This window comes from Hypanus sabinus, chromosome 12 (assembly GCF_030144855.1).
Source record: "Hypanus sabinus isolate sHypSab1 chromosome 12, sHypSab1.hap1, whole genome shotgun sequence".
Classification (NCBI taxonomy): Eukaryota; Metazoa; Chordata; class Chondrichthyes; order Myliobatiformes; family Dasyatidae; genus Hypanus; species Hypanus sabinus.
The window spans coordinates 72,741,388-72,755,599 of record NC_082717.1 but is presented as its reverse complement, the minus strand read 5'-3'; the positions used below and the strand labels follow the sequence as shown (position 1 = coordinate 72,755,599).

At 41.2% G+C, this 14,212-nt stretch overlaps 1 protein-coding gene across 3 annotated transcripts in view; it reads left to right on the top strand.

Annotated features, from left to right (window-relative positions):
• Positions 1 to 14,212, top strand: part of LOC132403009 (BTB/POZ domain-containing protein 3) — a 78,155-nt gene that overhangs the window by 35,813 nt on the left and 28,130 nt on the right. The window lies entirely within an intron of this gene.

Here is a 14,212-nt window from a genome sequence, read left to right as displayed (position 1 = left end):
CATGATGCAGCCACCACCGTGTTTCACGGTAAGGATGGTCGGTGTGTTTTTGATGATGTCTGGTCTTTGGCCTTCACTGAACATAGCGTTTAGCCTGATGGCCAAATAGCTCAATTTTGATATAATCTGACCCATAAGATCTTCCAGCTGACTTCTGGCAAACTCTAGCCGAGGTTTCATGTGAGTTTTTTTTCCAACATTGGCTTTCTCTTTGCCACTCTCCCATAAAGCTGTGAATAGTGAAGCACCCGGGCAACTGTCGTATGCACAGTCTCTCTCACCTCAGCCACTGAAGCTTGAAACTCTTCTAGACTTATCATAGGTCTCTTGGTGGCCTCCCTCACTAGTCCCCCTCTTGCACCGTCACTCAGTTTTTGGGGAATGGCCTGATCTAGGCAGATTTACAGCTGTGCCATATTCCTTCCATTTCTCAATGATTGACTTAACTGTTCTCCAAGGAATATTCAGTGACTTGGAAACTTCCTTGTATCCACCGTCTAACTTAAGCCTTTCAATAACCTTTTCATGGAGTTATTTGAAGTGTTCTTTTGTCTTCATGCTGTAGCTTTTGCCAGGATACTGACTCACCTGCAGTTGGACAGGTGTATCCAGAGACAGGAGTATTTTTACTACAATCAATTGAAACACCTTGACTGCACACAGGTGACCTCCATTTAACTAATTATGTGACTTCTAAAACCAATTGGCTGCACCAGAGATCATTTGATGTGTCATATTAAACGGGGTGAATACATATGCAATCAATTATTTTGTGTTTTATATTTGTAATTAGTTTAGATCACTTTGTAGAGATCTGTTTTCACTTTGACATGAAAGAATCTTTTTCTGCAGATCAGTGTCAAAAAAAAGCTAAATTAAATCCACTGTGATTCAATATTGTAAAACGATAAAACATGAAAACTTACAGGGGGGGTGGGTGAATACTTTTTATAGTTGCGAGAGAGAGAGAGAGATAAGAGGCAGCAGTACTGGCACATGTGGAGAGTCTTCAGATATCTGTAGTGGACAATACGGGTCGCAGAGCCACAGAGCAAGACAGGGATCACTGCTGACTGCCAGGCCATGACCTTTCTGCCGGGTGTGGGGTCTTGATCTTAAAGCACCCATTTTCTCGATTAACTAGAATGGATAGTGAATTTAAGTACAAAAGTCTGTCGTCATTTTGCACCATTGCAGCTGAGATAACACTTTAAACAACAATCATAAATGCAAGTTCCTTCTGTTTTGAACTCTCTGCCACTGTCTCTTTCCCCTGTGAGCCTTTTAACATAAAATAGAGATAGGTTTATTTGATATTTGGTAGATGGAATCAAACCAGCTTTCTTGGCATTTCAGTAAATGTTTAGGATTCACCTGTATATATGCTTGACAAGCCATATTATCCATCAGTTTATCAAACACTCCACTTTATTTCTGCTTTCAGGGTCCTTTTTTTATTACCATGAATGAATCATGCAGTTTTTGTTTATTATTCAAAATTTAACAAACTTGATTCTGAAGGCACCTCTCCATTAGAATCTAAATGTCAGGGCAAACTTTTATGTGGTGCTTGGTACTCTGCACAGGAGATAAGAATGGTATACAAATTTTTGAGCAACTAATCCTTTTAACTACCTTGCTCAGCTGAGGCTGGCATTAAACAGATCAAAGCATTTCAGCTAGCATTGTTGCCAAACTATCTGTGACTACAGCACTGAGAAGCATGGAGTACTGAACCATGGTTATACCACATTTGGAATTCTGTGCATGGTTCGGTTCTCCTTGCTATAGAAACGATATAGCATTGTTGGAAGAGATTGAACACACAAAAATTCTCGAGAATTATACCATCTTGTGGAGATTACAGTGAGGGACATTCAGCCCAGTAGGCCCATATCAGCTCATTCTCATTAGGTCAATTTCTCTACTTAATTCTCTTTAACTTGCACTTGGTCTGTCTTATACATACTCATCGGTCCCCAGTAATCTACACTGGGAAAATTTACTAGATGGATGCTCTTTATATTTAAATTATTTTAGTTGGGAATTAATTTATTGGAGCTCTGGCAACCTTGGACTTTAGTTGGAGCCCTTCTGCCAAGTTCATGTATTCAATACCCTTCACCTCTAGGGATTTTTAAAATTTCTCTCTAGTTGTTCTGGGTACAGGTATGCATTTCCTTGCATAAGACAATTGCCTGCCTAACTTTATTTAATATCTGTCGACTTCCATCTGTTAGAGATTTTTCTCCAGTTTAACTGTTACCACTTGCTTGCATTGTGAATTCTCCCTGGAATTCCCTTGCTAAACCTCTTACCTCTCCAACTTTAAATTTCTTTGATCACCTGTCCTCCTACAACTTAATAGAGGCAGTAGCAACTCCAGGTTTAATGATGCTCCTCTAACATTCCATGGGACTTTTTATTGTCTCTGGTGGTTCTAGGTATTGTGTTGTTTACTCATTCTTGCCATAATGGCATCTTCTATAGCCACCAAATACCAGCTTTGTGCATTTACAACTTACATTGTAAACTTCCCACTGAATTTGGTAGCCCAACACCCATTATTAGAAGAAGTAGTGTTTCATTCCACAGTTCATTCTGAAGCCTTGCATCCTGAGGTATCAGTGACCCTCCATTCCTGTACCTCAGTCACATTCACCCATCTGTCTAACTCCACTGCAGTCACAACACCTCATTGCTCAGCGCTCCTGGACTAAGTAAGTAAAACAAGAAAGCTGTGATCTCCCATCCCATGATAAGATGCTTGTTTTCTTTGACCCTAATTAAACCATATTTGAAGAAGGTTTGACAATGTTAATACTGAAAAGTTGTCCCTGCCTTAGCCATAAGATCTTGAACCAGGTACTATGATCTCTGGATAAATGAACACCACCCAGAGCTGGGTTTTTTTGAAATTAGATAGCGAGTGGTCCTTGCCATTTGCCCAGCTGTTAGTTTGCAGGTGAATGGATAGAAGCCAGTTAGAAGTATTGTTTTTCTTTCCCTTCTGAATCCAAGTTTTTCTGCACGGATTGTTTTATTTTTAAGGCTATACGGAAGAATTATAAAGAATTGTATGGTATACTCACACACTGCAGGCAGTCTAGGTATAGAGCTTTGAGTTATAGATTACAAATTTTACAGTGTCAGATCGCTGGTAGATTAGCTGACTAAAGTTTAGAGACCTGAGTCCATCTGTGTGGAAGTACCTCCTTTTTGTGGTGGGAGTTCATGAAATTGTTTTCCCATCCTAACCCTGTATGTGTGGAATTACTCACAATGTGCTCCACAGAAGTGATAGCCATTCTGCCCAACCAGTTTGTAACTGTTTAATACTCCATGAAGATATTCTCCAATTTTATCTGTCCTATATCGAGTGTTTCATCAATTCTTCCCATTTCTCACATTTGATTTCAAATGTAAGCGTGAAATCAGTTTTCCACAGCAACTTCCTGGGGTAGAGAATTTCACATTCAACTCACTGTCTCAGTAAAGACAATTCATCTTTCTTTATTGATGTAATAATAAAATGATAGCTGAATGTTGTATAAAATGCTTTATCAATATATTAATTCCTTGTAAATTATTTTCCATCATAAGGATTAGTCCTTGAATGGTGTTAAATATAGCCATGTCTTCAAAATTTCTGTGGGGTAAGTTGACCTACATTGCTGTCTTTTCTGTTCTTTCCAAAGTGGCTAGCTAAGGCATTGTTGTATTTGACCATAACTGAAAATGTAACTGAATGTTCACAATGATCAATGTGCATAGAAGGACGTGATATTGGAGTGAATGGAACTTGTAGCCTTTAGTGCACAGGTTTGCAGATGAAAACTAGAAGGGCCTGGTCCAAAAGGAAATTACAACAGGTGACAAAAGTGGGAGGTGTAAGTTCAGAAAGTTGTCTTGGCTTCCCCGTTACAATATCTCTGAGGTTTTCTGCTGCAGTGGGAAAAAAAACTTCAATAATGATGTCACAGTTGTCATAGTAAAGATACTAACCCTCATCTGAACTCCTGGCTCCTCAGATCACTATTAGCTGTGGCCTCACTACCCATTACTAACCTCTTCTGCTTAACTTCAGAATCGAACAGTCCCTGCGCACACACTTTGCACTTGTCTCACCAGGTTTGTAATCGTGACCACCTAAGTGAACAAGATGAGCCCTTTCTCTGAATGTTACACAGGACAACCATTAACAGCCTCCATTCTTTCTTGCAGGAGAATGTTGTGCTCAAACCATGGCAGTGGACAGAAAATAGAGAAGATCAGGTTTCCTGTGCTCCTTTTTCTCCTGAGGAGTCTTGTTAGTCCCTGTGACTGGGAAGAGCAGTAACACAAGCAAGACCATCACTACCCTTAATTCTATCATCACTGAACGTGTCCCTCTTTGATTTACTCTCTCTTTCTTGCCCTTCAAACTTGAATCTAAACCTTGTCCTTTTCTTTAGTTTCAGATCAAGGGTTCTGAGCCACATAAAGAGAAAAGAGTAGGGGTGGGGAGACCTGCTGTAATGCCACTTCATGCCAAGCACCACTCTGAGTTTGCCACTGTACATGATATGGAGAGCAGAGTTTGCCACATATGCCAGTGAGTAAGCCCATGTACCACCTCTGCTCTGGAGGTGCCATACGCCAGCTCGAGGTGCCCTGTGCACAGAAAGTTGGCTGACCGGCACCACCTACAAGGAAATGCACAAAGTTCAACTTCAAGTTTCAGTTTTGTTTCTCACGTGTTCATTGAAACATAGTGAACTGTTTTGTTTGTGTTATCAAATCAGGTCAGCGAGGATTCGACTGGTCCACAATGTCACTACACTTCCGGCACCAACAGAGCACGCTCACAAACTCACTCACTCCAACCACATCACTGGAATATGAAAGGAAACAGGAGCAGCCAGAGGAAACCCACGCAGTCACGAGGAGAACATGCAAACTCCTCATAGATAGTGGTAGGAGCCAAACCCTGATCTCACACAGCTGGCATGTAAAGTGTTGTGGCAACTGTGAGGTTACCATGCCACCCCTCAGAGTGCTGCAAACACAGAGAAAAGCAGACCATGAAGACTTCATAGAACTTACGGTCAGCTCTCCTTCAGCGTGATAGCAGTACCAGCATAATGGAGTATCTACTGTTAGTTCTTGTAGTTTCCTGCAGGCTAATAAGTTTTCATGGCCACCACTTCGGCTCAGTGGGGATTCAGCATTGGTGAAGAGTGTCGTGCCTCATCCATGAGCAGGTCCTGTGGAGAGGTGTAAAGCCGTGCTAGAACACGGACCTTGCCTTCCCTGGGCAGACAGCCATTGTCCTCTCTCAGGGTGACAGCAGGCCTCTGCTCCCCCCCAGCGTCCATCAGCCAAGCCAGGTATCTGCAGTCCAGTTTGATGTTGCAGAGTGCAGACAGGAACTTGTAGCCCTGAGCGACTGTTTATTCACTGTATCCTCAATGGGAGTCCAGCAACATTGCATCTCTCTGATCCCAGCCCCTGTTGGAGCTCTAGAAGAACATCAAAAATAGACACCATAGGTGAGATGGTGTTAACTACTGCTGATGATCAGTAAGCACAGATGGGATAATGTTAGTAGATTACTAAGTTATATTGTCCTGTTGCTGCTGCTACTATTTCCCAGAAATCAGACTAAGACCCACTACACGGGACTAAAAGTGGGGAAACAGACGCTAGAGGTGCTAAGGGTAATAGGATTGACAATGTAGATGGAATTGGAAGTTTGATTCACTAGAAATGACCTTGCGATAGTTACTGTGGGAATCGTTGACAGCTGAGTAGACTTGCTGGTCATCCCCTTGCTCCTGTACTTCCTCCTCTCCTTGTACTTGCCATTGCCCTGCTGGTGATGGGAAGGGCTGGTCCCTTGGCATAGTGGAGTTTGGGCAGCACAACTACAAATCCTGATGGACAGTCAGGGCCATGATGCTCTTGAATGATCCAGGAAGAAGTAACAATACTGAGGTTTCCCTACTGCCTGTAAGGTGACAGTTCTAGACCTGCCCATGTTCCCCAGGGATCCTGAGCTTCCCCTGGTTACCTTTCTGTGACCCGATGTTCAGATTGGCACAAAGCCAGCAGGAAGGAATTGCTCAATTAGACTGAATCATATCTGCTGTAAGGAATCCAGGCAGAGACCTGAGTAAAGCTCTGCTCACTGCCACAAATCAGGCAGCCATCCGGTGACTGGAGTGTCTTCCCATTGGGAAAGATGCCAGGAAATCTGGGAGAAGCACAGGGACCCTTTGTACTAACTGGGTGAATCCTTATGTTCTCTCATCCTTCTCACTCGGTTCTTGGGAAAATAGAATCAATAGCTGTTATACTCCTGATGCAGGGGTTCAACCCAATATGTGGGCAATCCCTTCAAAACCACTCTCCCCACAGATGCTGCTCAATCCAGTTCCTGTGGTGTTGCAATTGAAAGCTGTATTGACTTGGACAAACAGCGCTGCCTGTGATTGGGTTTGGGTTTCCAAATGTGACTGGACAGAATTGAATATCTTGCCAGCATCCTTCTTGGGCAAGAATGTATTCCATAGAATGGACTATGGAAATTATATCCCCCATAGTGAGTCTCACCACGTCTTACTCCCAGCTTCCATGACTCCTTCCTCCAAACCTCATGGCTACTGATTATCCTGTGCCCCAAATGTCAGACTTAAAAGTAATAGTATTACATAGTACTACAGAAGCTTGTTTTAACTGATACATGTTGGCAAAGGTGTCTGCCTAAGCTAGTTGGGTTTGGCCAATGTTTGTCAAATGTTCCTGTGCATCAAAGTGCAAGGTGAACTAGATGACTTCTCAACTATCTTTACCATTACCCTGGCCCTGCCAAAGCTAGCCTCATATTATGTCTGGAGCAGAATAATGCTGAAGGCAGATAAAAGTATCTGATTGCACAACAGTGAAGGGAACACATCAAAAGAGAAAAAGGCCAAAAGAATTCAAAGTAAGCAAATGAAGTGACTTTTTAAAAAATATTACATCAGTCATTTTCCCCCTTGCAGAGAAATTTAATCACTAAACAGTGCAGGTTTTAAATAATGAAAATGAAAAAAACTGCAGATGCTGAAATTTTGAAGTAAGAAGAGGAAATGCCGGAAACAGCCAGAAAATTGGTCAGAATCTTTGGAAAGAGAAGCAGTGTGAATGCTTCTGGTCAAAGGAACAGGTTTTGAAATAGTTTACAGCACTTTGCCAAAGTGGAGGTGGTGATGTGGCTTTGTGATGGGTTTGAGCAGGAAACTATTTTGACTTCCTGCCACTTGAGGGAAGTTTTCACACTACTGGTGGTTGTAGGAAAGAAAATGCCTGTTGACTACATTAGCTGATGATTTATGGTATTTACATGCCCAGTTGGGAAAAGGGAATTTTATATCTTGATGATTGTTCTAATATACGTGTTGATTTCAGTGGATGACTAGAGTTTCAACCTAGTGCCCTTATATGTACATCACATTCTCCTTTATTGCTGCTTTCTCATGATCCCCAAGTATACAAAGTCATTGTTTTGGTAATTACAATAGTCATGCTTTAGCACCTCATCACTTTTAAACTCTATAATGCCAATGGCATAATTGGTAATTGCACCTGCAATGTCAAATGGTCTAAAAATTAAAGACTTGTCTTTTCTATTGCAGCATTCAGAGTCATACTACTTGGAAACAAGCCATTAATTGATCAAGCACAATTTGCATAAATTCTTCACTAATCCCAATCTATTCTCCCCACATTTCTATCAGCATCCTCCCAGATTCTCCACTCATCGAAACACTTAAGGCAATTTGCAGCAGCCATTTAAACTTGTGACCTACATATCTTCAGCATTGTGACCTATATAGCCTCAGAATAGAAGGAAATCCCTTTAGAGATGAGAGGGAATGTCTTTGGAAATTGTGGAATTCATTACCACAGACAGCTGTGGCGGTCAGTTCATTGGGTATATTTAGGCTGCTAGGTTCTTGATTAGAAAGGGCATCAAAGGTTTCTTGGAGAAGGTAGGAGAATGGAATTGAGAGGGAAAATAAATCAGCCAAGATTAAATAGTGGAGCAGACTCAATGAGCCAAATGGCCATGTTCTGCTCCTATGTCTTATGGTCTTTAGGATGTGAAAGGAAACTGGAACATCTGGAGGAAATTCAATCGTGTTTTGGTTGCACAACAGTGAAGATAGCCTGAAGAGAAAAGGGCCTAAAGAATGCACGCAAACAATGCATTTTTTTAACCCATCAGTTTCCTGCTTCCAAAGAAATCATATCATTAAATGAAGTTCTGAAGTAATGAAAAAAAAATGCAGATGCTTGAAATAAGAAAGTAAGAAGACAAAATACTAGAAACCCCCAGGAGATCAGACATAATCTCTGGAAACAGCAGCAGAGTTAACTCAAATATGCAAACTCCACCTAGTTAGCAACCAAGTTCAGTATTGAATGTAGACCACTGGAACTATGAAGCAGCAGCTCAACTACCTACACTGCTGCGGTGTTATGTCCCATTTTGAACTCCACAAAACACTTCAAAATGACACAGTGCGTTTCATCATCTATCGCCCTATCTTTTTCTTCAGACATGAGCTTAGCCTTACATAGTATGTCGGAAAAGAGGTGGGGTTTACCTTTCACTTGGGAGTGATGACAATATACCTTTTTGGCTAGGCATCAAAAGGTCAGTTTCTAGTGACACCACTGCCAGCCAATGAGTAGTGGCAGGGCAGGATGTGCCATCTCAGTAAGCTCAGACCAGCTATGGATTGTGCATGAAGCAAAAACAATTTATCCAGAAAACAGTCTGTTTAAAGAACAGAGGAAAGAAAACTCTTGACAGCAATTACAGCAACATCTCCCAATAAAAACAGGGTAATTTCTGCAGAGAAAAAACTGCAGTGACTGGAGGCTGGTTACATTATGTGTAAAAAATCAATTTTAATCACACTTGTGGGATACTACTTGCAAAAGTAATTGGGCCAGCTGGCCTTTTATAGTGAATCTGTGATGTCACCTATGATATGGGGAGGAGTATCCACACATCGATTACCAGTGCTCAGCTCCAGGGATTATAGATCATACAGAAGTCTTCCTTGACCCATGATGCTGCTCCCAGCATCAGCAGCCAAACTCACTACATGAGCACACACAGTTAGTTTGAGATGATCCCAGTTCAGATTTTCGTTGAGAGGTTATTCATATTTTTATTTCTTTTGTTTGTACCTTAATAGTTTTATCCTTTGCCATTATCTCCAGTTAAGAAATAACTTGCCTGCCCCCTCACTTAATCTTACAGTAAAGAAAGTCTTAATATGGAGCAGACTTGATGGGCCAAATGGCCACCTTCTGCTCCTATATCTTATGGTCTAATTTTTATTTTCTGTGCTTCAGCTGCATATTTTACTGTACATAATTTTGAATCAGTTAGCTGCTGGCATAATTATTACAACTAGCAACGATCTTCTTCTCTCCCATATTACATGCAAAGTGCAGTAACACATACAGGAATTCCTGTTCTCCTCTTCTGTCTTTTCTTCAAAAAGAAAATCTGTGCCATGGATGAGTAAAACCATTTTACTTCACTCCATGTCCCATCCCATTTGGAACATCATGCTGCAAAGAATAAACTCAAACAGTGAAAACCTTGTTTCCCACCAAACTCTCTCCCTCACCCTCAAATATAATTGCCAGTCGAAGCTCTTGATGCCAGGAAAGTCATTTTTTTTTACACTTCAACAGTAGTAGTTACATCCATTGTGCACTTTAATATACGTTGGCCTAATGTTTATTTTGTCTGGTGGAATTCTGATCAAAACATTATTTTACTCACCTGTTAAAAGCATCAACCATGCATATGTATGATGCACCCTAAGTATTCCTTCTGCATCTACAATCTGTGCTCTTTACTGCCCATTATGGTGTTATGGTGTTTAGGGCAGTAATCAAGGTCCTCCATCTCTGCCAGTACTCAGGGCTTCCTTCATCATGTCATTAGCTCAGTTTTCATTACCGTCAGTCATGCAAATTCCAAGTGGAGACTCAGGAATACCATCGCATTCATATGTAGAAGGATTCTTCATTGCTGTTTCTGTAACAATTTTGTTTTACCGGTCAAGTTGTTAGCCCTGAGCTGAACTCCCAAACCTCGAGGACTGGTGGACTACTCTTAGTCTGGCCTCTACCTTTTAACCTGTTTGGCATGGGTGACCCTACCAGGAGCCAAAGCATAAAGCCCTGACTCCAGCCCACATAGCTGTCCGAGTCATTAAGGCATGCAACTCTCCAAACCATGACAAGGATGACAAGGTTGTCGTCTTCTGGGAGGACAATCCGTGCTAGTAGAAGTAAAATATGCAACTTTTTTAAAAAACATAGTCAGCCTGCAGGTACTCACTGCAAAGTTCTATATTGACAGCAAAATGCAATTTGATTTGAAAAATCCTCCAAAATTTGCATACTTGTGGAAAATAAACAGCCAATTTGTGACATTGAAAATCGTTGAACATCCAGTTAGGCTGTAGATTGCTGGATGTCTTGGATATAAATCATTGAAATTCGTACTGCTGCTGATGCTGAGATTCTAATAGCGAAATTTCCTGCATATTTATATACAAAATGATTCACCCACTGGAGTATTAAACAGCCTTTATTGGTTGTGCCAGTGTTGTAAAAAAGGAATCAACCTCCTCGTGGAAGAACATTTGTAAGATGGTGCATGATCTGCCACACCTGAATTATTAGAGAAAGCGAGCATGAATGTTGAAGGTCATAAAATACAACTAAAATAAGTTATGGTGTCAGCAAATGCTCTGGCCATATAATGAGCAGGTATACTTTTTTCTTACAAGTACAAACAATTGTATAAGATGCATGGTCTGCAATAGCTTCGAATTTAAACTAGCACAGCTAATTATATTTCTAGACCTTGTATGTTGTTTGCTATTAATAGGAAGTAGAACTATTTAAATGAAGCATCACACAGGAACCTCACCAAAGGAAAACTGATGCAGGAAATTCTCAGCAGGTTGGGCAGCATCTCCAGAGAGAGAAAAAAAGAGTTATATTCAGGTTCAGAATAGCTTATTTTCACTTATACCAGGGTGCAGTGAAATTCTTTGCTTGCATGAAACTCACAGTGTAAGCAGTAAAAATAAATACAATATACAGGGATGAAGTCAAAAGCAATGGAATGGAGCAAAGTACGGTAATACAAAAAGGACTTCTGAAAGGGACAATATTGGAAGAGGTAGAGTTAAGAGTTTGTGAATGTGGCAGTTCAATTTTCAGGATGATCGGCTCTCATAAGTTTTGAATTATGCTAATCAAAATGCCTGTACTCCTTCAGAGAGGAAAAGTGCAGCTGTTCAGGAGCCAGCATTTATTCCACTAACATAAACAACAAATATCAATGAAAGACTGCAGATGCCAGAAGTATGGACTAACATATACAAATTGCTGGAGGAACTCAGCAGGGCAGACAGCATCCATGGAGGGGAATGAACCCAAGTGTCTGACCTGCTGAGTTTCTCAAGCATTCAGCGTGTGTTGGAGCAGTTCTCTATGCCGTCACTCCATTGCATCAGAAGGGGTGTGCTGCATTGTAAGAAGTGCCCGATTTTAGAATGGACCGTTAGCAGTATGCCTCTAAGGTAGACAGAAAATGTCCCACAGACCTATTTTGAAGACGAGCATGGGAGGTTTCTGCAGCCTCATGTTTACCCCTTAGCCAACATGTCCAAAGCAGATTTTCTGATCGTGATCATGCTTTTTATGTGAACTTGCCATGCATATATTGATCTTAATTATAGTGATTACACTTTATTGGATGGGAAGTGTTTGAGAGGTCCAGAGGTTGTAAAAGTAGCTGTGAAATGCAATTCTTTCTTTATGTCCATTTCATTGTTAGTCTTTGGGCTATTAACTGCAAACATAACCAACTCCATGCACATCAAATGACCTGTTTTACAAGAGACTGACTAAGTACTTTGGGGGATGCTTGTTTAATCTGCTTTTGAAGAGGGCAATTCCTCCTTCCTGTGAACCTTGTAGCAATTCTACTAGAGACAATTGTGCTTAAACTCCATCACCACACATGGCTGATTGTTTCTGAAAGATAATTGAAAACATACAAGACTTATTAATATATTTCCTAGAGAATAGATAACCCATTATACAGTATTTAGTGTGCGCCTGTATCTTTCCATCATCTTCAATGAATGTTCCAGAAAAGTCTTCTGATAACTGAGGAGGCAATGCATTATAGTCGGCTGTAGATCACACTGATTGGACCCCTGATCCTCTCCTTTTCAGTTTTTATTTAATTTGAACAGCAGAGTTTACCATTTAAAGAGTTTTTAATACTTCCTGTTGTGTCAAATAAAGTGCTCTTCATCAGCCAGCACAATAAACATCCTGAGCCAGGAGCAAGATTGAGTGCTTCTTACTGAGAGACCCGGGCACAACCACTACAGTCAAGGGCTTGAAATTCTCTGGAGCTTGATCTGAAGAGAACCAGAATTATTTTGTTTCCACCAACTATTTTTGATTATTTCTCCTAAAATGAACAAGTGCTATTTTAATATCAAGAATAGCTGTTTTCAAAAGTAGAAATGTAGCTTTTGCAAATGTGTAACAAACCGAATTGTATGGAGATTTCCTCACAGTCTACTTATATACAAAGAAAACTTCTTCAAGAGCAGACCACAGTGATCTTGAATGGAAAAATGTCAATCTGTATGTCCATATGTGCTGCTGTGTTCAGTCATATCTGTGTGTTATGGACTCAGTATCAATATGATATTTGAATATGGAGCAGAATTCATATTGCAGCACCAGTGACTCAGTGGTGGGGTGAGTTTTACAGTAAAGCCCATAAGCAGATTGCATTCAAATAGCACAGCAGAGCAAACAGTCTACAGCATTATCACTTGTCAACTTGTACTCCTCACCCTCTTCCCCAATCCCCACCTTCTTGTTCTGGCTTCTGCCCATTCCCTTCCCGGTCCCAATGGAGGCCCTTGGTCCAAACCGTCGACTGTTTATTCCCCTCTGTAGATGCTGCCTGACTTACTGAGTTCTTCCAAAATTCTGTGTGTACTGCTCAGGATTTACAGCATCTGCAGAATCTCTTGTGCTTATAGTCTGCAGCGTCTTTTAACAAATCTCTGAATCTGAACTGCAGCTGCTTCTCTTGCTGAGGCTGATTTTCTGAGAACCGTGGGTGACATATTTCTATATTAAAGCTCAGTTTTCTTCCAGTGACCACCCATTTTAATTCCACTTCCCTTTCCCATTCTGATATGTCCATCCATAGCCTACTCCACTGTTGTGATGAGGCCATAGTTAGGTTGGAGGAACAACACTTTATATTCTGTCTGGGTAGTCTCCAACCTGATGGTATGAACATCGATTTCTCACTTTTCTGGTAATACCTTCCCCCCCCCCCCCCCCCACATGCTGCTTCATTTCCCATTCCCTTTTCCCTCTCTCACCTCATCTCACTAATCAACTTCCTAGCTCTTTACTTCATCCCTCCCCCTCCCAGTTTCACCTATCACCTGGGGTTTCTGTCTCCCCTCCCCCCACCTTTTAACTCTACTCCACAGCTTTCTTTCTCCAGTCCTGCCGAAGGGTTTCGGCCTGAAATGGTGACTGTACTTTTTTTCATAGATGCTGCCTGGCCTGCTGCGTTCCTCTGGCAGTTTGTGTGTGTGTGTGTGTGTGTGTGTGTTGCTGGGTTGTCCCAGCATCCTCAGATCTTCTCTTGTCTGTATTTTTATGTTTTTTTTTCTTAAAGGACCTGATGTTATATCACAAATAGTTGCTCCATTCCCACACCTGGGTCCAGAACCACTCCCAATATTCCATTTGCTAGTCACAGCATCACACAGTGCAGACATGGGCCATTTAACTCTTCATTTACAGTACATGCCATACTCATCCAAGTTCCAATGCTACCTTTGCCCTGGCAATTTTAAGATCTTTTTTTATAATGCAAATGCTATCCTGAGGCAGCTCTTGTGTGAAAAAAATCAAACTCAGATCCCCTCTAAACCTCCTACTTCTCGCCTCATATAAATGATGACATTTTAGACACCACCCCCGCCCCAGGACAGACCACAATTCCTGCTGCCTGGAATTTTGTGGACAAGCTAGAGGATGCAGTCCAGAAAAGGTGTGCCATAGCAGAAAGACTTGTAATTATGAGTCT